The 24086-nt window shown below is 44.4% G+C and overlaps 1 long non-coding RNA gene and 5 other non-coding genes across 6 annotated transcripts; all 6 read right to left on the bottom strand.

The window, feature by feature from the left end:
- Positions 1-52: 52 nt before the first annotated feature.
- On the bottom strand, positions 53-134 carry trnas-gcu (transfer RNA serine (anticodon GCU)). The gene has a single exon. It is a non-coding gene; the product is annotated as a tRNA-Ser (tRNA).
- Positions 135-6640: 6506 nt separating this feature from the next.
- Positions 6641-6712, bottom strand: trnah-gug (transfer RNA histidin (anticodon GUG)). Its single transcript has one exon. It is a non-coding gene; the product is annotated as a tRNA-His (tRNA).
- Positions 6713-8871: 2159 nt separating this feature from the next.
- On the bottom strand, positions 8872-8953 carry trnas-gcu (transfer RNA serine (anticodon GCU)). The gene has a single exon. It is a non-coding gene; the product is annotated as a tRNA-Ser (tRNA).
- A 774-nt stretch (positions 8954-9727) lies between these two features.
- LOC148382150 (uncharacterized) lies at positions 9728-15582 on the bottom strand. Its single transcript, XR_015853893.1, has 2 exons — positions 14938-15582; positions 9728-12297 (listed from the first exon to the last, which is right to left on the bottom strand). It is a non-coding gene; the product is annotated as an uncharacterized LOC148382150 (long non-coding RNA).
- A 4910-nt stretch (positions 15583-20492) lies between these two features.
- Positions 20493-20564, bottom strand: trnah-gug (transfer RNA histidin (anticodon GUG)). Its single transcript has one exon. It is a non-coding gene; the product is annotated as a tRNA-His (tRNA).
- A 2474-nt stretch (positions 20565-23038) lies between these two features.
- trnas-gcu (transfer RNA serine (anticodon GCU)) lies at positions 23039-23120 on the bottom strand. Its single transcript has one exon. It is a non-coding gene; the product is annotated as a tRNA-Ser (tRNA).
- Positions 23121-24086: the final 966 nt, after the last annotated feature.

The raw sequence follows: 24086 nt of genomic DNA, 5'->3' as shown, positions 1-24086 counted from the left end.
CGGGATGTTGGAAAACAGATGTACCACTCCACAACAATTTAAAGCAAACCTTCGATGAGAATGGGATTTGAACCCATGCGTGCAGAGCACAATGGATTAGCAATCCATCGCCTTAACCTCTCGGCCACCTCATCTTGTGTTGCCAAGTTATGTTACGTACGTTGTGCCAAGATACTTTGGATGTGAAGCTTGTGAAAATCCGACGAGGATGTGATATGAAATGATGAGTGGAGAGCACAATGGAGTAGCAACCCATCGCCTAAATATCTCAGCCATCGCATCTCATGCATGAGTTGAATAGGCGACATGATATGGTATGTACGGTGTAGTATAAGCCGCAAGGTAAAATGATACGATACTTTAGATGTGTAATGAAGAAAGGGTAAGCCACAAAATAAGTGACACTCTAAACAAAGAAAAACGTTTTTTCAATGTTGTCTCACCCCAAATCTTCGGATCTTCACAGTTGGATAGTTCCACCAACATTTTAACATCAACATTCTTTCATGGTCTGCCTGGGTGTCTTGGCTGAAGATCCTAAAGAAAAGACCTTAAACTTATTGTATGCGATTGCATATTGGTCATGATCGTATAGCGTTGTGGCCGTAGCATCACCGGAACGAATCTGGGTCATGGCGTAAGTAAATTACCTTGCTGAATTTTTCCGTTGTTCACTGTTGCCTTCTGTTGAACACAGGCTTCCAGACACGTCCACCCATGTTTTAACATCAACTGTATTTCATAAAGTTCTTCCAAATTCATCTTGGTGAAACTCCCTCAAGTGTTCCCATCTTTTTTTAGGCCTGTCTTCCACGAGGCAGCGGTAGACACAAAATTATGACCCTGAAAGGACACGCCCAAACCGGCTATGATATCAATCTGAATTCATTAATCACTAAAATGCAGTCCTCAGGTCCATGTCATATTCACTACCAATCGGAATGTAACGGAGTCAGCTAATTTACTACGTGGCTCGTTGGCCTAGCGCAGGGGTCACCAACCTTTCTTAAACCGAGAGCTACTTCCTGGGTACTGATTATGGCAAAGGGCTACCAGTTTGAAGCACACTTCTGAAATAGCCAATTTGTTCAATTTGGCTTTCACTATGTGTTATTATTGTCATTTCCAGTTCACATGTAAGTGTGATTTTAACAAGAATACACAACAGGACCTCCTGCAGCACAATCAACATACTCACCTCCCCCCACAACCGCTCTGTCCACACCTCCATCACCGTTGTCACCTACTCTCTTGCAGAGGCCGCGCCCGCACTCCAGATCCGCGAGAAAGAAGTGTGCCAGATGTTCCGGAGACAAAAGATCAGGAAGGCACCGGGCCCAGACGGCGTGTCACATTCCTGCTTGAAAGTCTGTGCTGAACAGCTAGCACCCACCTTTGCACGGATCTTCAACCGTTCCCTGGAGCTGTGTGAGGTGTCCTCGTGCTTCAAGAGCTCCACCATCCTTCCGGTGGCCAAGAAGCCCGCCATCACAGGTTTGAATGACTACAGACCTGTCGCTCTGACATCTGTGGTCATGAAATCTTTGGAAAGGTTAGTGTTGAACCACCTGAAGGATGTCACGGGCCCCCTGCTTGACCCCCTCCAGTTTACCTACCGGGCAAACAGGTCGGTGGATGATGCGGTCAACATGAGACTGCACGACATCCTGCACCACCTGGACACCCCAGGAACGTACGCCAGCATCCTGTTTGTGGACTTCAGCTCGGCGTTCAACACCATCGCTCCTGACATCCTCCAACAGAAGCTCATCCAGCTTGCGGTGCCTGCCTCCACCTGTCAGTGGATCACCAGCTTCCTGACCAACAGTCGGTGGCAGGCCAAAGCTCGCTTGAGGCTTTCGTTAGTGAAATGATTGATCTGGTTGTAGGGAGGATGTGATATTTTAATATGACCTAATTTTTGATTGTTGGGAGCTGTTTTTTGGTCATCGTTTTATGAAAATCAACGTTTGATTGCGAAACGCAACAGGCACTGCTGCAAAGGGGTCTTTGCTGCAGAACCAATCAAAACTCGTAACAACGTCACGTGACTTGATGTCTCCCAATGGCATTCCTCCAACTCAGGAACTAGGAAGTAAATATTGCCTCGGATCTATTGACAACAATGGACTGCTCGTCGTGTCCTACCTGTTGTGATCACCTCCACGGTTGTGCCTTTGGCTCCTCGATACCCTCTTGCTCATCGACGCCACGTTCTCCTGATCCTCAGGTCTGCAGTAAGATCTCCGCCATAGCCACGTCGTATCCTCTGACCAAGCCTTGTGTATTTTGTTCGCAGATTCCCTCCACGGCTCACCGCCAAGATCCACCCCGTCTGGCTGAACTCCACACGCTCCGCCGTTGCTGCTCCTTCCTCCGAGCGCAGATCCTCCCGCTCTGCCTCCACCGCATCTCCTCCAATAAACACTCATCACTCATTCTGAACTTCTGAGTTGGTTTCCTGCATGTGGGTCAAATCATTCGCCAAAACGATGACAACCGCAACTATTGCACTCTCTGGGACATCTAAATTAGCCCACTGCAATGTACAATTGATAAATTTAACCAAACTTGTCTCTGAAAATGGAATTATGTATTTTAGTGGGCTCTTTACATGAATGGCACACATGCATGCAGCACCCCATCTCAAATCTTTCCCACTGTAAATAAATAAATAAATAAATAAATACATACGCCACCTAGTAACGTTCAAGCACTAACGTTAATATAACGTTAACATTAGCCATCTAGGTTAATTGCAAGCAAGCTGGGTAACGTCAGTATGGCTGAATACAGTTATGAAATACAAGAGAAAATTTGCCAGGGTTCAACTATCAAAGTCAAACTCAGCTTTATTGTCAATTTCTCCACATGCCAAAGACACACAAAGAAACCGAAATTTCGTTCCCCCCTATCCCACGGTGACAAGACATGGCTCACAACAGACAAGTAAACAAGTACAACAAAAGCGTGGTGAATAAATAATGAATAAATAACACAACAATAAATAAATAAGAGGAGCAGAAAAAAAAGGAGCAAGTGCGCGTACAGCAGACATTCCCGAAAATAGCGCAACAGTGCCGCACGCTACGCAGAAGGGGGTAGCAAGTTCAGGGTCCTAACAGCCTGGAGAAAGAAGCTGTTGGCGAGTCTGGTGGTGCGGGAGCGCAGGCTCCTGTACCTCTTCCCAGAGGGCAGAAGGTCAAACAAAGAGTGAGCCGGGTGACTCACATCTCTGGCAATCGAGGTTGCCTTGCGGGCGAGATGGGAGGTGTAAACGTCCTTCAGGGAGGGGAGCGAAGCACCAATAATCTTACTAGCCGTATTCACTATGCGCTGCAGGGCCTTCAAGTTCTGTTCAGTGCAGTTACCACCCCAGACAGCGATGCAATTGGTGAGGACGCTCTCAATGGTGCCACGGTAGAATGTAGACAGGACTGCCTGAGGAGCACATGCACGCCTGAATTTCCGCAGGAAGTACAGGCGGCGCTGAGCTTTCTTTGCCAGTGACGAGGTGTTTGCGGACCAGGAGAGGTCCTCACTGATGTGCACCCCCAGGAACTTGGTGCAGTATCTCAGTAAAAGTTAATAAAAACACTCAACAAGTTGAATCATAGTCTTGAAAGTTTTATTAGAATTGTATTTACTGTCTTCCGAAGCAATGCAGAAAGCATGCAGTTCCATCTTGTTTACATTTGGGGAGGGGGGGTCCTTAATCCCCGTATGCGAATTGTCATTGGTTCATCAGCTAGAGGTGTCCAACGATATGCATGAGAAAAATTTCATTAAAATGTAAGATTGTGAAAAAAGATGACCAAAAATTAGCTCTTAAGAAATTGTTTTTGACTTAATATGATAACTAGATATCACACACAAAGACTCGTGTACTCCCTCGATGCAGATCAATCAAGTTCACTTTAATCGCCTTCGGATTCGGATTAAGGATAACTGATTATTTCGCCTTATCGTGTCTCTCATGTTGTTAGGGTTGATAGATTAGTTTGATCCTATGCTTATGTTGGAATGTAACCTGTAATAATTAACCTAGCTTGTCCTGTCTTAACAAAAGTAGTAGAACAAAGTGCTAAGATCTTTTGAGGTGATTGATCAGCTGCAGAGGAAGCAATCAAAGTTGTTTTGTTTACACAACATCGTAAAAGAACCCCTGCTATGCTTTCACCAGCAGGCCAGGGGCTTCAACCCCATCCTGTCCACTCTCACCCCCACACTTACCCCCACCCTGTTTCTCTCAATAAAAAATGCTCTTGCAAGAGGCCTGAGTCAGACCTCATTCGATCATCGCTGTACGCGCAGCGACGAATGACTCTCCATTTGCAAATGCTTAATAAGGGCATACTGTCTGCCGTGTGGTTCTTGCAAAAATAAGTTAGAGTGAGCACCAAGCTAACACATGTCTTTGTAGTCTGTGATCAGTGTTAAGATAGAGTAGGTCACGTGACTAGAATCAGGAAGTAAGGGCATGTTTCAGCACAGTGTTGAAAGAGAACGCTGCTTAGTCTATTCTCTCCTGCAGTTTGGCAAAACAACTACCTACATTTTGTGTTGTACAAGGCATTGTTGGTATGTATCTTTAAGTTATTATGGATCAAAATAGATCTTTTAAGTTCTGAAATAATAGTTTTCTGTGATGTTAGACGTTAGGAGAGAAGCATGATTGAGATTCCATATCTATTTAATTCATTTAGTTCGTATGGCTGATTATACAATGTGGTTTGTATTCTCCCAGTTTCAGCCTTTCCCTTGTTATTAAACCTGGAGTCAACCTTCAAACTGGCCTTCAGAGTCTTGATTAGTGAAAGTGGTTGAGCTTACTGTCTTCGGATATTCAACATATTTGGAGGGCAGGATAGTGAAACAACGCCTTCATCACACAAGGTAACAAAGTTAAACGCCAAACTCAGACTATGGATGCACAAAAGAAACAGTCACTGAAGTCTAAATCTTACAAATCATGTTCTACAAAAACGTCCTCTGGCAATGCTGCTGCCATTTCCCGCGCCGAAGCCGAGGCAGCGAAAGTACTCCTTTCCTTCACAGATAAAGAAATGATTCTGAAAATGGATAAGGCTCAATTAGAGCAGAGATGGGACCAAGTCACACATGTGCAAGTCTCAAGTAAGTCTCAAGTCTTAACCTTCAAGTCTCAAGTAAGTCCTAAGTCTTTTTTTTTTCCTTAGGCAAGTCAAGTCAAGTCAAGTCAAGTCAAGTCAAGTCCTTAAATAGGTCAAGTAAAGTCCAAGTCAAGTCCTTAAATAGGTCAAGTCCAAGTGAAGTTAACTGTAGTTTTTATTTATTAACTTGCTCCATATTAAGTCATATTTACTTAATTCAGTTTCATCATCATATTCATTGCATTAAAGCTACCGTATTTGCCGGTGTATTGGTCGACCTTTTTCGATCCAAAATCGACCGAAAAAAATCGACCTCGACTTATACACCGAGTCATAAAATTTAACTTCGTATTCATCGCTTCAAATGTGATGGTAACCAAGGCCGTTTTTCATGCATCTCATTGTGCGTTGCACTTAGAAAATTTGAACCGGGCGGCGTGCGCGAGTGCGCGGCCCGCTGGAAGTCGAATGAGGCGCCGCGACCACCTCCGCGGTGCTTATAAACAGCCGATCCGCTCGGCGGGGGCTATTTTCGGCCACTTGGCTCGTGCGCACGGCTTCCCGGATGTGCCGGGCGGGTGCGCGAGCTCGCCGGCCGCTGGAAGTCGAATGAGGCGCCGCAACCACCTCCGCGGTGCTTATAAACAGCCGATCCGCTTGGCGGGGGCTATTTTCGGCCACTTGGCTCGTGCGCACGGCCTCCCGGATGTGCCGGGCGGGTGCGCGAGCTCGCCGGCCGCTGGAAGTCCAATGAGGCGCCGCGATCTCCTCCGCGGTGCTTATAAAGTGCCGATCCGCTCGGCTTGGAGCTATTTCCGGCCTCCCGTTGGTGCCGGGCGGCGTGCGCGAGCTCGCCGGCCGCGATCTCCTCCGCGGTGCTTATAAACAGCCGCATGCGCACGGCCTCCCGGAATTTGAACACATTTCGTCAATAAATTTCGCATATTGAATTTTGAAGTTTAATATAATGCAACAATTGAGCTCGACTTATACAAAGGATATATCATAAAATCGTAAATTCCCGTCGAATTTTAGCGGGTCGACTTATACACCGAGTCGACCTGTACACCGGCAAATACGGTACATATACACACACACCTATTTAGATACATGAAAAGCACTTACATGGCAGAATGGCTCTTCAGATGACAGACAAAGTTTGAAGTTGTCGTCTGGCTGTCCAAAATGCTTTTGTTGCATATCTCGCACTAACCAGCTATACACAGAGCCTCCAGCGCCGCCACATGTACTCTCCTAGGATTAGCCTATTCAGCTACGTATAACACGTGTGGCTTATAAACTTGTGTGTAACACTTTTGCAAAAATAAAAAAATGGGTGACATTATTTGACTATGCCATGATGTTTTATCCATGATGTTTTATCCATTGCGCCACTCGCCCTACAAGTTAAGGCTATCGACCGCAAACGTGTGGATAATCGTCATTGTCCAAAAGATGGCTGTTCAGCAATAGGGAGCAGGGACAAATTCCACCCAGTAATTTGTGTATGCCATGACCCGGATTCGAACCGGGGTTGCTGCGGCCACAACGCAGAGTACTAACCACTATACGATCATGGCCAATATGTGCACCTTATTTAACGCTCCTGCATACAGGCCATGATCGTGTAGTGGTTAATGGTTGTAATCGATTCGAATCCGGGTCATGGAATAATCAAATTACCTTGATGAATTTGTCTGCTGGTCACTGTTGCTAAACAGCCTTCCTTTGGACAATGACAGTTTTCCCCACAAGTTTACAGTCGATACAGTCTTGTAGGGTGAGTGGCGGAATGGATGAAACATGACGGCAAGTGATGAGAATAAAAACAACATATTTAAGAGACCCAAGGTAAATTCACTCAACCTTCGTTTCAATTGACAGCCCATGTGACACTCAACTCAGATGAAATGGGGCTAGTTGATCAACAGCAATATTTTAACGAAGGGTTCATCTGGGAGTTGAACCCCGGACATCTCACACCCAAAGCAAGATTCATACCCCTAGAGACACGGGGTATGAATCTTGTCTAGGGCCTAGACAAACAAGCCTCAAAGAAAGCTTGTTCCGTGAGCGTTCTAGCACATACCACCCCGCCCCCCACCCCACCTTTCCTTTCTGCCGCCAAGTAGCAAGTTGCCCCTCTACACAGCACAGTCCTCGTTAGTATAGTGGACAGTATCTCCGCCTGTCATGTGGAAGACCGGGGTTCGGTTCCCTGACAGGGTGTTTATTTCTTTGTGCGAAATAGAATTTAAGCAGGTTTTCGACCTATGTGCGTTAACCTGTGTTTGCAGCAGAGCTATATATAGCTGCATTGGTTGATATCATTACATCATAAGATGGCACCGCGGATGGCAACCTCGGTGATTCGCTCTCTCCTACTTTGTGTTATTTTCTATCTTTTTAACCTCACTTTGAATCATACTTCCGGTTTGCCACGTAGAGCGCCGCAGCGTCACGAGAGAGACGATCTACAGTCCAACATTTCTATATGCTTTTCTAGTTCTTCAACGCTTTTTACGTTTTTTATTCCACTTTTGGGAGTTTACTATTGTTGAACGTCGCGGACCGTCAATCCCTGCCATTTCAACAACGTCACTGTTTGGCTCTTAGCGGAGGCTTCGTGGCTGTTTGTCTACCGTTGATCATCGGACACGCAAGTATGGCTGCGGATCAAGAGGTTTGTACGGCTTTGTGCACCAATTGCACCCTTTTCTGAGAGAGGTTGTCCCTGCTATAGGGACGTGTCCGCCAGCTAGAGTAGAATAGTGCGATAACACTAGATGTGGCGGACACAGTCGCACCTGGACTACTGTAACGCATTATCAAAGTCAAAGTCAGTTTTATTGTCAATTTCTTCTCATGTCAAGTCATACAAAGAGATCGAAATTGCGTTTCCTACTATCCCACTGTGGAGACAAGACAGATTACACCCAATTGGCCCACAGACAAACAAAACATTCAAGTAAACGATACACAAAGTAAAAATAAGAAGGCACATACCCTATTTTTCGGACTAAAAGTTGCTCCGGAATATACGTTGCATCATACATAAAATGCACAATAAAATGAAAAAAAAAAAACATATATAAGTCGTTCCGGAGTATTCGTCGTATTTTGGGGGAAATTTATTCGACAAAACCCAACACCAAGAACAGACATGAACGAGCAACAACGGGCTTAACGATACGGTATGCTAACGTGACATAAACACAAACGAGAAGCTGAGAACGGGCCTGATGTAACAATAACAGTTATTCAAATAACTACAAAATAAATAACACCTTTATCAAACCATCTGTGTCACTCCAAATCATTAAAGCCATCGATCGAGTTGGTCCTCCTTTATGTATAGAAGTCCGACGTCAGTGGCGCGTTACAGTTAATTTTTTTCTACAGGACCATATAACAATATATAAACTATGAATGAAATGACAATAATATAAACAACAATTTTATCGAACCATCCATGTCACTCCAAATCAATGAATCTACCAGAATCTTCGTCTTCCGTGTCACTTGAGAAAAAAAAAAAGAAAAAAAAAATTGACGCCAAAAAGAATACGTGTGCCACGGACGTCAGACTAGATATATCAAATAAATCTAATATAAACATCAATTTTAACAAACAATCCGTGTCACTCAAAATCATTAACGCGTTCAACTAACGATTTGTTCGAGAACCGGGATGTTGGAAAACAGATGTACCACTCCACAACAATTTAAAGCAAACCTTCGATGAGAATGGGATTTGAACCCATGCGTGCAGAGCACAATGGATTAGCAATCCATCGCCTTAACCTCTCGGCCACCTCATCTTGTGCTGCCAAGTTATGTTACGTACGTTGTGCCAAGATACTTTGGATGTGAAGCTTGTGAAAATCCGACGAGGATGTGATATGAAATGATGAGTGGAGAGCACAATGGAGTAGCAACCCATCGCCTAAATATCTCAGCCATCGCATCTCATGCATGAGTTGAATAGGCGACATGATATGGTATGTACGGTGTAGTATAAGCCGCAAGGTAAAATGATACGATACTTTAGATGTGTAATGAAGAAAGGGTAAGCCACAAAATAAGTGACACTCTAAACAAAGAAAAACGTTTTTTCAATGTTGTCTCACCCCAAATCTTCGGATCTGCACAGTTGGATAGTTCCACCAACATTTTAACATCAACATTCTTTCATGGTCTGCCTGGGTGTCTTGGCTGAAGATACTAAAGAAAAGACCTTAAACTTATTGTATGCGATTGCATATTGGTCATGATCGTATAGCGTTGTGGCCGTAGCATCACCGGAACGAATCTGGGTCATGGCGTAAGTAAATTACCTTGCTGAATTTTTCCGTTGTTCACTGTTGCCTTCTGTTGAACACAGGCCTCCAGACACGTCCACCCATGTTTTAACATCAACTGTATTTCATAAAGTTCTTCCAAATTCATCTTGGTGAAACTCCCTCAAGTGTTCCCATCTTTTTTTAGGCCTGTCTTCCACGAGGCAGCGGTAGACACAAAATTATGACCCTGAAAGTGTTAGAGATTTGCTCACTCCAACTTATTTTGCAAGAACCACACGGAGACAAGGCAAGTTCTTTTGGACACCTGCAGGTGGAGAGATCACTCGCTACAGGAATGAAATCTAAAAGTCTCCTCCCTGCAAGGGCATATTTATTAGGAGGAACAGAGTGGGGGTGGGAGTGGACAGGTTTGGTGAACCCCCGGCCTCTGATAAAATCAGAGCAGGGGGTGTTTTACACTGTTGTGGGAAACAGAACAACTTTGATTGCTTCCCCTGCAACTGGTCAATCAAGCAGAGGAAGCAACCACTTCATCTTACTCTGCATTGTGAGGGCAAGACAAGATTGATTTAATCATTACATTGTGAGGGCAAGACAAGATTGATTTAATCATTATAGTCTACATTCCAACATAATCCTACGATAAAGATAACCTGGAAAACCCTAACATCTCCCTCCTGTTTTATCATATGATTATGTCACCCCAAACAACAAAGACAAGCAAGAAGAAAAAAAAACACATATATATATATATACGTATAATGAAGAAAGTAGAATGGTAAAAATAAAAACAACAAACAATGATAGCAACACTTTCCAGTGAAGATGAGGCATTACCTCAATACCCCAGATCAAACTTATTGTGTAAGCGAAAAACCTGCTGGCCAGATGTCATTAGCAGGAAAATTCTTACACGGTCCCTTTGGCCTAGGCGACCAGAATGCTATGAATAATAAAAAAAATAAAAAGAAAAACACAGAAACAGTACATCATTGTATCCATCACTTGCGAAGCATTTTCGATGGTCAAATCATCAAGTTTCTGTAAAACATGCTCAACAGAACAGCATCTACGCAATCCACGTGTCATTATCGTCATCACATCCGTCATCTCTAAGAAGTTGTATATGAACTTGGGCTACAGTAGAGGACACAAACTTCGACACAGCAGACTTCAAACATGGGATAACGCAGGTCGTAAACAAGCACAACACCACCAGCACAACAAGTACAGGAGACAGCAATTTCAACAGCAGTTGCCACCAGTTGCCAGAGAATAGCCATGAAAAGAAATCAAACTGATGTGGGACCTTGTCCTTAGACATGGCCTGCTGTAAGTTCTTCAGCGAATTCATGGCGTCGTTTATGTGGGTGTCATTTTCTCCTGGTATGTATGTGCAACAGGAAGTCCCAATGATGTGGCACACACCACCTTGTGCTGCCGTCAACAAGTCCAGAACCATCCTGTTTTGCAAGACCATCAGTCTAATAGCCTGAATCTCTCTATTTTGTCCATCGTTGACTTGCAGCGAGAGATTCACAAAGGATTGAAAACGATAGTTCAGTGTCTCGATGAAGAGCGATAGTTTCCCAACCCCAATATGAGGGAAGAGCGCAAGGACAACTTTGTCTCCGGCAGACCATACTTTATGGTCCTCTGGAACATTCGCACCCCAGACAGGGTCATGAGGGTCAAAGGTTGCAACTGCTCTGCGTCGACGTCCAGAAGAGTTGTGTGCTCCTGTCAGCAGATGATGTCGTATCCTGTAGGTGTGGTCTGTCACCCACACTGGTGCACACACTCCTGTCCAGTTGGCGGGCAGCATCGGATAAACCTTGTGACCACAAAGCCACCAGCCATTCTGTATGAAGTATGTTCCGTTCGATGGTGTAGCCATGTTGGTTGGAGAGCCCTCCCCACCTGAAATGGCTCTCTTATCTTGACACTCATCGGTGATGTCCAGAGCTCCCATCCAGTTTCCTCCTGGAGAGCAGTCGTCGTTAATGCAGACGTGGGTCTTGTTACCTTGGATGTAACATGTGTAATTCACTCCAGCTGGTCTTTCTGTGTAGGCCACTTGTGATATTGTTCGTCCTCTAACAGTCACATTGAGATTTGTCCAGAATAGCTGATCACAGGCACCGTCAGCAAGTCCAAGGCGGTAAGGGTCGGCATCTTTGACTGCGACGGCACGATGCTGATATCCAACTCCTCCCATGGATGCCATACATTTTGCTTCAGTGACATTCATTGCTCTGGCCTCCAAGCGAACTTGCGTGGAGGAAGGGGGGAGTTTCGAACACACATAGCATCCCTCCTGTGTGTGAGCTCTCACAGTGAACCTGACATACCGGTACCAAGTGTTGGTTTCGTATGGGTTTCTGGGGTCCCATGACCAGTCTTCATAGTTCTCATCATGTGACCATCGTTTACCACGGGCAACATTGTCATTTGGTCTGTTCAGATGAGTCAATAGACCATAGCACGCTCCAACCACAACGCAGCAGAGGATCCATCTGGCATATGGAGCCCCGTTGCTACTAGGATGGCAGAGACACTGGGACATCCCCTCGCCTAGCGGAGTGGGGATCGATGAATTCTTCACCAACATTGAGACGCCTCGCCCTAAACGACGGGGCCCCTTTGTAGTCAGCCTTCCCCACCACTCCGAATTAGGGGTCCAGCACTCTCTGCAACTTGCAGTGGCTGAGGTGAATCCAGCTGGGCCGTTGAGAGATTTTTACCGCCGTGGGAGTAGCAAGCAAAACTTGGAACGGTCCCTCCCACCGCGGGCTGGCCCAGTTCTTTCTTTTGATGATCTTGATGTAGACCCAGTCTCCTGGATTGATGGGGTTGTCCACCTGTGAGGGGGAGAGATCAGGCGGCAGTAAATTTGCATTGGACACATCTTTCAGTTTGCCTGTTAGCCTGCAATTGTCCAAATCAAAAATGTTTTCTTTTAACTGTTTTTCTTTTGAACCCCTAAATCTCTCGTGTTGCTAACCTATCTACACCAGAACAAAAAAATTTTTACCACAGTATAACACCAAATTTATTCGAAAATTCATTGTCATAAAGTGTTGTATTCTTACTATCTTCCACTATCTGCCCTACTCACTCCCTCCTTTTGAGGCTTGGCAACGCCCATGCCTCACACCTTGACAAACTTTTTGGGGGAATGCATACGATTCCATCATCATTTAATTTGACTTTCTTTCCAAAACGCTTCTCAATTTCTCAGTTCACACATCTTCTACATGTGTTACTGGTTCTCCAGTTTTTTTTCTCTAGTTAATTATCAATCCAAAAGCTACGTGTTTCTTTCTTTCTCTGTATGAGCATAAGCGGTCAAAGAGGAGGAAACTCGTCATGCTAAAAATTCGGCTTTTCCTCTGCCCCTTCCTGCACTCTTTGATTGATATTGCTTTGCAGAACGACACTCTCGTGCAAAGTGTCCTCGTCTCCCACAGTTCCAACAGTTGTCTGAATCTGATGGGGGTTCTGATTTGAATGGTGGCTTGCGACGTTGTTGGTATCTAACTCTTCCTCTGCCCCTTCGGGAACTTTGGTAGAAGATTGTTGTATCTTCATCTAGTTCATCATCATCATTATCTAGATGAAATACATCAGAACTTTTGCCTTTTTTGATCACTTTTTCAGCATGTCTGGCCCATTGCATAGTTGTTGTCACACTTGCAACGTCCACTTCCACCAGATGTTTCCTCACCCAGTTGCCTATTTCAGGGCGGAAATTAGTGAGGAGCGCATTTTTAAGCTGTTGTTGATAAGCACTCTCAGCTGTATCATTGAATGGGATGCCACTATGCACCCTGAATTCTTTTTCAAATCTCAAACGAAAATCATCAGTATCTTCGCCAGGCTTCTGTTTTATTCCTGCCAAATGACCATAATTCGCTCGTCTTTGAAATATAGTTCGCACTCTTTGCACAAGACCATTCCATTGTGCTGCATACTCCCCTCCCAATTGATTTTCCTCAATGGGATGGGGAAAAGGCCCTTGATTATTTCTACCTGTATAATTTCCTCTAACCTTCGCCCAGTCTTTTCCCAAGGAGGACATTGCAGCTTCTCCTGCCTCGTGTCCATTCAGTCTATAGGAATGTATAATACCAGCCATGTCCTCTGCCCATATAGCTGGGTCTTCAGCAACAGGGGTAACCCCTTCAACAGCTTTTCTTGCCTCTTCCAATGTCCATGGTCGGAAAACATATGTATGTGGGAGTTGGCCTTCCCCTACATTAGGGTTTGGCACCTGTATCATTGGGCATACATCAACCTTGTCTAAATTTTGAGAAAATCTAGCAGCAGTGGTCAAACTCCTTGTTTGTACAGGACTTCTACTAACGTGACCCTGACTTCCTTTGCTGTTATATGGGGGGGGATGCAGGTTTGTTAAGCTTGGATACAAGTTTTGCGTACGAGCGGAAGGCCCCTCTTGCTCCTCTGCTCGAGCTGCCCCTACAGCGTCGGCTGGAGCCGCGGCCGCAGCAGTGCGCCTGCGCACTGTGGCCTCATTGTCTTCCGGCCTGACAAACATAGTCTCAGCCTCATCACCTTTCATCTTTCTATCTTTTGTCTTTTGGATTTGTTCTTTTCTCTCTTGTGAAGCTTTTAACCACATTTTAGCACAATCCAATTCTCTCTCTTTTCTTTTCTTTTTCAGTCCATTTTTCTTTCTTTCCACACTCTCTTCTAAAACATCAACTACTATCTTCCACACTTCAACTCTCAACTTCCCTTCTACTCCATACTTTTTCTTCCACTTTGGCATATATTGCATACAATTAAGAAATCTACTCGCCATGTACTTCTCATCTCCGTCAAGAGGTAGAGAATTACCGTTTTTGTTTCCCATCTTAATCCTAGTAGTTCTAGGTTATACAATTTATTTTCTCAAAAATATTATTATTATTATTACTTATTTATTACTTATTTATTTAATTATGTCTTTGAGGATCCTCAATGCAGGTTTAAATTGACCTTTCAACGAATTACTAGCCTGTATTATTGCCGTGGATCAATGCTAGAACTGCTTCTTAGTCAATTTATCCTACCAGTCACACACACAATCACACAAGTTCCAGCGCTTTTTTAGGCCTCATAGCTCGGACAAACCAAAGCCGTATCTCATAGCTCGGACAAACCAAAGCCGTATCTCATAGCTCGGACAAACCAAAGCCGTATCTCATAGCTCGGACAAACCAAAGCCGTATCTCATAGCTCGGACAAACCAAAGCCGTATCTCATAGCTCGGACAAACCAAAGCCGTATCTCATAGCTCGGACAAACCAAAGCCGTATCTCATAGCTCGGACAAACCAAAGCCGTATCTCATAGCTCGGACAAACCAAAGCCGTATCTCATAGCTCGGACAAACCAAAGCCGTATCTCATAGCTCGGACAAACCAAAGCCGTATCTCTTGTGCACCTCTACGTGTTACGCGTTTAACAACACAACACAACTTCAGGCTTTTAACTTACTTGTCTCCTGGTTCGTTGCACTGCCGGGTCCCGTCAATCCACCTCTGTCAGACGAAGGCAGACCTAAGATGCTGGCCCAGTGAAGAATTTCCTTCCCAGGTCTTTCTTTACCAGGTCCGGCTAGTGGACGCTGGCCCGTCGACGGTGTGCAGCGCGTCGTCCTCCGTCAGCCAGATGATGGGTATGAGGGTCCCGGGTTTCGGCACCAAAATGTTAGAGATTTGCTCACTCCAACTTATTTTGCAAGAACCACACGGAGACAAGGCAAGTTCTTTTGGACACCTGCAGGTGGAGAGATCACTCGCTACAGGAATGAAATCTAAAAGTCTCCTCCCTGCAAGGGCATATTTATTAGGAGGAACAGAGTGGGGGTGGGAGTGGACAGGTTTGGTGAACCCCCGGCCTCTGATAAAATCAGAGCAGGGGGTGTTTTACACTGTTGTGGGAAACAGAACAACTTTGATTGCTTCCCCTGCAACTGGTCAATCAAGCAGAGGAAGCAACCACTTCATCTTACTCTGCATTGTGAGGGCAAGACAAGATTGATTTAATCATTACATTGTGAGGGCAAGACAAGATTGATTTAATCATTATAGTCTACATTCCAACATAATCCTACGATAAAGATAACCTGGAAAACCCTAACAGAAAGGACACGCCCAAACCGGCTATGATATCAATCTGAATTCATTAATCACTAAAATGCAGTCCTCAGGTCCATGTCATATTCACTACCAATCGGAATGTAACGGAGTCAGCTAATTTACTACGTGGCTTGTTGGCCTAGCGCAGGGGTCACCAACCTTTCTTAAACCGAGAGCTACTTCCTGGGTACTGATTATGGCAAAGGGCTACCAGTTTGAAGCACACTTCTGAAATAGCCAATTTGTTCAATTTGGCTTTCACTATGTGTTATTATTGTCATTTCCAGTTCACATGTAAGTGTGATTTTAACAAGAATACACAACAGGACCTCCTGCAGCACAATCAACATACTCACCTCCCCCCACAACCGCTCTGTCCACACCTCCATCACCGTTGTCACCTACTCTCTTGCAGAGGCCGCGCCCGCACTCCAGATCCGCGAGAAAGAAGTGTGCCAGATGTTCCGGAGACAAAAGATCAGGAAGGCACCGGGCCCAGACGGCGTGTCACATTCCTGCTTGAAAGTCTGTGCTGAACAGCTAGCACCCACCTTTGCACGGATCTTCAACCGTTCCCTGGAGCTGTGTGAGGTGTCCTCGTGCTTCAAGAGCTCCACCATCCTTCCGGTGGCCAAGAAGCCCGCCATCACAGGTTTGAATGACTACAGACCTGTCGCTCTGACATCTGTGGTCATGAAATCTTTGGAAAGGTTAGTGTTGAACCACCTGAAGGATGTCACGGGCCCCCTGCTTGACCCCCTCCAGTTTGCCTACCGGGCAAACAGGTCGGTGGATGATGCGGTCAACATGAGACTGCACGACATCCTGCACCACCTGGACACCCCAGGAACGTACGCCAGCATCCTGTTTGTGGACTTCAGCTCGGCGTTCAACACCAGCTCCTGACATCCTCCAACAGAAGCTCATCCAGCTTGCGGTGCCTGCCTCCACCTGTCAGTGGATCACCAGCTTCCTGACCAACAGTCGGTGGCAGGCCAAAGCTCGCTTGAGGCTTTCGTTAGTGAAATGATTGATCTGGTTGTAGGGAGGATGTGATATTTTAATATGACCTAATTTTTGATTGTTGGGAGCTGTTTTTTGGTCATCGTTTTATGAAAATCAACGTTTGATTGCGAAACGCAACAGGCACTGCTGCAAAGGGGTCTTTGCTGCAGAACCAATCAAAACTCGTAACAACGTCACGTGACTTGATGTCTCCCAATGGCATTCCTCCAACTCAGGAACTAGGAAGTAAATATTGCCTCGGATCTATTGACAACAATGGACTGCTCGTCGTGTCCTACCTGTTGTGATCACCTCCACGGTTGTGCCTTTGGCTCCTCGATACCCTCTTGCTCATCGACGCCACGTTCTCCTGATCCTCAGGTCTGCAGTAAGATCTCCGCCATAGCCACGTCGTATCCTCTGACCAAGCCTTGTGTATTTTGTTCGCAGATTCCCTCCACGGCTCACCGCCAAGATCCACCCCGTCTGGCTGAACTCCACACGCTCCGCCGTTGCTGCTCCTTGCTCCGAGCGCAGATCCTCCCGCTCTGCCTCCACCGCATCTCCTCCAATAAACACTCATCACTCATTCTGAACTTCTGAGTTGGTTTCCTGCATGTGGGTCAAATCATTCGCCAAAACGATGACAACCGCAACTATTGCACTCTCTGGGACATCTAAATTAGCCCACTGCAATGTACAATTGATAAATTTAACCCAACTTGTCTCTGAAAATGGAATTATGTATTTTAGTGGGCTCTTTACATGAATGGCACACATGCATGCAGCACCCCATCTCAAATCTTTCCCACTGTAAATAAACAAATAAATAAATAAATACATACGCCACCTAGTAACGTTCAAGCACTAACGTTAATATAACGTTAACGTTAGCCATCTAGGTTAATTGCAAGCAAGCTGGGTAACGTCAGTATGGCTGAATACAGTTTACGAAATACAAGAGAAAATATGCCAGGGTTCAACTATCAAAGTCAAAGTCAGCTTTATTGTCAATTTCTCCACATGCCAAAGACACACAAAGAAACCGAAATTTCGTTCCCCCCTATCCCACGGTGACAAGACATGGCTCACAACAGACAAACAAGTAAACAAGTACAACAAAAGCGTGCTGAATAAATAATGAATAAATAACACAACAATAAATAAATAAGAGGAGCAGAAAAAAAAGAAGCAAGTGCGCGTACAGCAGACATTCCCGAAAATAGCGCAACAGTGCCGCACGCTACGCAGAAGGGGGTAGCGAGTTCAGGGCCCTAACAGCCTGGAGAAAGAAGCTGTTGGCGAGTCTGGTGGTGCGGGAGCGCAGGCTCCTGTACCTCTTCCCAGAGGGCAGAAGGTCAAACAAAGAGTGAGCCGGGTGACTCACATCTCTGGCAATCGAGGTTGCCTTGCGGGCGAGATGGGAGGTGTAAACGTCCTTCAGGGAGGGGAGCGAAGCACCAATAATCTTACTAGCCGTATTCACTATGCGCTGCAGGGCCTTCAACTTCTGTTCAGTGCAGTTACCACAATGGTGCCACGGTAGAATGTAGACAGGACTGCCTGAGGAGCACATGCACGCCTGAATTTCCGCAGGAAGTACAGGCGGCGCTGAGCTTTCTTTGCCAGTGACGAGGTGTTTGCGGACCAGGAGAGGTCCTCACTGATGTGCACCCCCAGGAACTTGGTGCAGTATCTCAGTAAAAGTTAATAAAAACACTCAACAAGTTGGATCATAGTCTTGAAAGTTTTATTAGAATTGTATTTACTGTCTTCCGATGCAATGCAGATAGCATGCAGTTCCATCTTGTTTACATTTGGGGAGGGGGGGTCCTTAATCCCCGTATGCGAATTGTCATTGGTTCATCAGCTAGAGGTGTCCAACGATATGCATGAGAAAAATTTCATTCAAATGTAAGATTGTGAAAAAGGATGACCAAAAATTAGCTCCCAAGAAATTGTTTTTGACTTAATATGATAACTAGATATCACACACAAAGACTCGTGTACTCCCTCGATGCAGATCAATCAAGTTCACTTTAATCGCCTTCGGATTCGGATTAAGGATAACTGATTATTTCGCCTTGTCGTGTCTTTCATGTTGTTAGGGTTGATAGATTAGTTTGATCCTATGCTTATGTTGGAATGTAACCTGTAATAATTAACCTAGCTTGTCCTGTCTTAACAAAAGTAGTAGAACAAAGTGCTAAGATCTTTTGAATTGATTGATCAGCTGCAGAGGAAGCAATCAAAGTTGTTTTGTTTACACAACATCGTAAAAGAACCCCTGCTATGCTTTCACCAGCAGGCCAGGGGCTTCAACCCCATCCTGTCCACTCTCACCCCCACACTTACCCCCACCCTGTTTCTCTCAATAAAAAATGCTCTTGCAAGAGGCCTGAGTCAGACCTCATTCGATCATCGCTGTACGCGCAGCGACGAATGACTCTCCATTTGCAAATGCTTAATAAGGGCATACTGTCTGCCGTGTGGTTCTTGCAAAAATAAGTTAGAGTGAGCACCACGCTAACACATGTCTTTGTAGTCTGTGATCAGTGTTAAGATAGAGTAGGTCACGTGACTAGAATCAGGAAGTAAGGGCATGTTTCAGCACAGTGTTGAAAGAGAACGCTGCTTAGTCTATTCTCTCCTGCAGTTCGGCAAAACAACTACCTACATTTTGTGTTGTACAAGGCATTGTTGGTATGTATCTTTAAGTTATTATGGATCAAAATAGATCTTTTAAGTTCTGAAATAATAGTTTTCTGTGATGTTAGACGTTAGGAGAGAAGCATGATTGAGATTCCATATCTATTTAATTCATTTAGTTCGTATGACTGATTATACAATGTGGTTTGTATTCTCCCAGTTTCAGCCTTTCCCTTGTTATTAAACCTGGAGTCAACCTTCAAACTGGCCTTCAGAGTCTTGATTAGTGAAAGTGGTTGAGCTTACTGTCTTCGGATATTCAACATATTTGGAGGGCAGGATAGTGAAACAACGCCTTCATCACACAAGGTAACAAAGTTAAACGCCAAACTCAGACTATGGATGGACAAAAGAAACAGTCACTGAAGTCTAAATCTTACAAATCATGTTCTACAAAAACGTCCTCTGGCAATGCTGCTGCCATTTCCCGCGCCGAAGCCGAGGCAGCGAAAGTACTCCTTTCCTTCACAGATAAAGAAATGATTCTGAAAATGGATAAGGCACAATTAGAGCAGAGATGGGACCAAGTCACACGTGTGCAAGTCTCAAGTAAATCTCAAGTCTTAACCTTCAAGTCTCAAGTAAGTCCTAAGTCTTTTTTTTTCCTTAGGCAAGTCAAGTCAAGTCAAGTCAAGTCCTTAAATAGGTCAAGTAAAGTCCAAGTCAAGTCCTTAAATAGGTCAAGTCCAAGTGAAGTTAACTGTAGTTTTTATTTATTAACTTGCTCCATATTAAGTCATATTTACTTAATTCAGTTTCATCATCATATTCATTGCATTAAAGCTACATATACACACACACCTATTTAGATACATGAAAAGCACTTACTTGGCAGAATGGCTCTTCAGATGAGAGACAAAGTTTGAAGTTGTCGTCTGGCTGTCCAAAATGTTTTTGTTGCATATCTCGCACTAACCAGCTATACACAGAGCCTCCAGCGCCGCCACATGTACTCTCCTAGGATTAGCCTGTTCAGCTACGTATAACACGTGTGGCTTATAAACTTGTGTGTAACACTTTTGCAAAAATAAAAAAATGGGTGACATTATTTGACTATGCCATGATGTTTTATCCATTGCGCCACTCGCCCTACAAGTTAAGGCTATCGACCGCAAACGTGTGGATAATCGTCATTGTCCAAAAGATGGCTGTTCAGCAATAGGGAGCAGGGACAAATTCCACCCAGTAATTTGTGTATGCCATGACCCGGATTCGAACCGGGGTTGCTGCGGCCACAACGCAGAGTACTAACCACTATACGATCATGGCCAATATGTGCACCTTATTTAACGCTCCTGCATACAGGCCATGATCGTGTAGTGGTTAATGGTTGTAATCGATTCGAATCCGGGTCATGGAATAATCAAATTACCTTGATGAATTTGTCTGCTGGTCACTGTTGCTAAACAGCCTTCCTTTGGACAATGACAGTTTTCCCCACAAGTTTACAGTCGATACAGTCTTGTAGGGTGAGTGGCGGAATGGATGAAACATGACGGCAAGTGATGAGAATAAAAACAACATATTTAAGAGACCCAAGGTAAATTCACTCAACCTTCGTTTCAATTGACAGCCCATGTGACACTCAACTCAGATGAAATGGGGCTAGTTGATCAACAGCAATATTTTAACGAAGGGTTCATCTGGGAGTTGAACCCCGGACATCTCACACCCAAAGCAAGATTCATACCCCTAGAGACACGGGGTATGAATCTTGTCTAGGGCCTAGACAAACAAGCCTCAAAGAAAGCTTGTTCCGTGAGCGTTCTAGCACATACCACCCCGCCCCCCACCCCACCTTTCCTTTCTGCCGCCAAGTAGCAAGTTGCCCCTCTACACAGCACAGTCCTCGTTAGTATAGTGGACAGTATCTCCGCCTGTCATGTGGAAGACCGGGGTTCGGTTCCCTGACAGGGTGTTTATTTCTTTGTGCGAAATAGAATTTAAGCAGGTTTTCGACCTATGTGCGTTAACCTGTGTTTGCAGCAGAGCTATATATAGCTGCATTGGTTGATATCATTACATCATAAGATGGCACCGCGGATGGCAACCTCGGTGATTCGCTCTCTCCTACTTTGTGTTATTTTCTATCTTTTTAACCTCACTTTGAATCATACTTCCGGTTTGCCACGTAGAGCGCCGCAGCGTCACGAGAGAGACGATCTACAGTCCAACATTTCTATATGCTTTTCTAGTTCTTCAACGCTTTTTACGTTTTTTATTCCACTTTTGGGAGTTTACTATTGTTGAACGTCGCGGACCGTCAATCCCTGCCATTTCAACAACGTCACTGTTTGGCTCTTAGCGGAGGCTTCGTGGCTGTTTGTCTACCGTTGATCATCGGACACGCAAGTATGGCTGCGGATCAAGAGGTTTGTACGGCTTTGTGCACCAATTGCACCCTTTTCTTAGAGAGGTTGTCCCTGCTATAGGGACGTGTCCGCCAGCTAGAGTAGAATAGTGCGATAACACTAGATGTGGCGGACACAGTCGCACCTGGACTACTGTAACGCATTATCAAAGTCAAAGTCAGTTTTATTGTCAATTTCTTCTCATGTCAAGTCATACAAAGAGATCGAAATTGCGTTTCCTACTATCCCACTGTGGAGACAAGACAGATTACACCCAATTGGCCCACAGACAAACAAAACATTCAAGTAAACGATACACAAAGTAAAAATAAGAAGGCACATACCCTATTTTTCGGACTAAAAGTTGCTCCGGAATATACGTTGCATCATACATAAAATGCACAATAAAATGAAAAAAAAAAAACATATATAAGTCGTTCCGGAGTATTCGTCGTATTTTGGGGGAAATTTATTCGACAAAACCCAACACCAAGAACAGACATGAACGAGCAACAACGGGCTTAACGATACGGTATGCTAACGTGACATAAACACAAACGAGAAGCTGAGAACGGGCCTGATGTAACAATAACTATAACTGATGACTATGTGTCCTCTCTGCATCCATTGCAGCCTGGTCATCCTAGAAGAGGGACCCTCCCATCTGTGGACTTTTCTCAAGGTTTCTCATTTCCCATAGCTGGAGTTTTGAGTTTTCCCTTGCCCTCTTGGGAGTTTAAGATCTGGGGATGCTTGAGAATATCTTTCGTTCTTCACATGTGCTGAGTGTTGTTGTTAGTCACCTAAATGTTGAACAGAGGCTGTGATTTACCGAAGTCAAATTCCTTGTTTGGCACGCTCAAACATGGCGAATAAAAAACTCTTGAATCTCTTGAATCTTGAATAACAGTTATTCAAATAACTATAAAATAAATAACACCTTTATCAAACCATCTGTGTCACTCCAAATCATTAAAGCCATCGATCGAGTTGGTCCTCCTTTATGTATAGAAGTCCGACGTCAGTGGCGCGTTACAGTTAATTTTTTTCTACAGGACCATATAACAATATATAAACTATGAATGAAATGACAATAATATAAACAACAATTTTATCGAACCATCCATGTCACTCCAAATCAATGAATCTACCAGAATCTTCGTCTTCCGTGTCACTTGAGAAAAAAAAAAAGAAAAAAAAAATTGACGCCGAAAAGAATACGTGTGCCACGGACGTCAGACTAGATATATCAAATAAATGTAATATAAACATCAATTTTAACAAACCATCCGTGTCAATCAAAATCATTAACGCGTTCAAATAACGATTTGTTCGAGAACCGGGATGTTGGAAAACAGATGTACCACTCCACAACAATTTAAAGCAAACCTTCGATGCGAATGGGATTTGAAACCATGCGTGCAGAGCACAATGGATTAGCAATCCATCGCCTTAACCTCTCAGCCACCTCATCTTGTGTTGCCAAGTTATGTTACGTACGTTGTGCCAAGATACTTTGGATGTGAAGCTTGTGAAAATCCGACGAGGATGTGATGTGAAATGATGAGTGGAGAGCACAATGGAGTAGCAACCCATCGCCTAAATATCTCAGCCATCGCATCTCATGCATGAGTTGAATAGGCGACATGATATGGTATGTACGGTGTAGTATAAGCCGCAAGGTAAAATGATACGATACTTTAGATGTGTAATGAAGAAAGGGTAAGCCACAAAATAAGTGACACTCTAAACAAAGAAAAACGTTTTTTCAATGTTGTCTCACCCCAAATCTTCGGATCTGCACAGTTGGATAGTTCCACCAACATTTTAACATCAACATTCTTTCATGGTCTGCCTGGGTGTCTTGGCTGAAGATACTAAAGAAAAGACCTTAAACTTATTGTATGCGATTGCATATTGGTCATGATCGTATAGCGTTGTGGCCGTAGCATCACCGGAACGAATCTGGGTCATGGCGTAAGTAAATTACCTTGCTGAATTTTTCCGTTGTTCACTGTTGCCTTCTGTTGAACACAGGCCTCCAGACACGTCCACCCATGTTTTAACATCAACTGTATTTCATAAAGTTCTTCCAAATTCATCTTGGTGAAACTCCCTCAAGTGTTCCCATCTTTTTTTAGGCCTGTCTTCCACGAGGCAGCGGTAGACACAAAATTATGACCCTGAAAGGACACGCCCAAACCGGCTATGATATCAATCTGAATTCATTAATCACTAAAATGCAGTCCTCAGGTCCATGTCATATTCACTACCAATCGGAATGTAACGGAGTCAGCTAATTTACTACGTGGCTCGTTGGCCTAGCGCAGGGGTCACCAACCTTTCTTAAACCGAGAGCTACTTCCTGGGTACTGATTATGGCAAAGGGCTACCAGTTTGAAGCACACTTCTGAAATAGCCAATTTGTTCAATTTGGCTT

The sequence above is a fragment of the Syngnathus floridae genome, chromosome 18 (assembly GCF_059516105.1).
Source record: "Syngnathus floridae isolate MCC-2025c chromosome 18, RoL_Sflo_1.0, whole genome shotgun sequence".
NCBI lineage: Eukaryota > Metazoa > Chordata > Actinopteri > Syngnathiformes > Syngnathidae > Syngnathus > Syngnathus floridae.
This window is presented reverse-complemented; position numbering and strand designations above follow the sequence as displayed.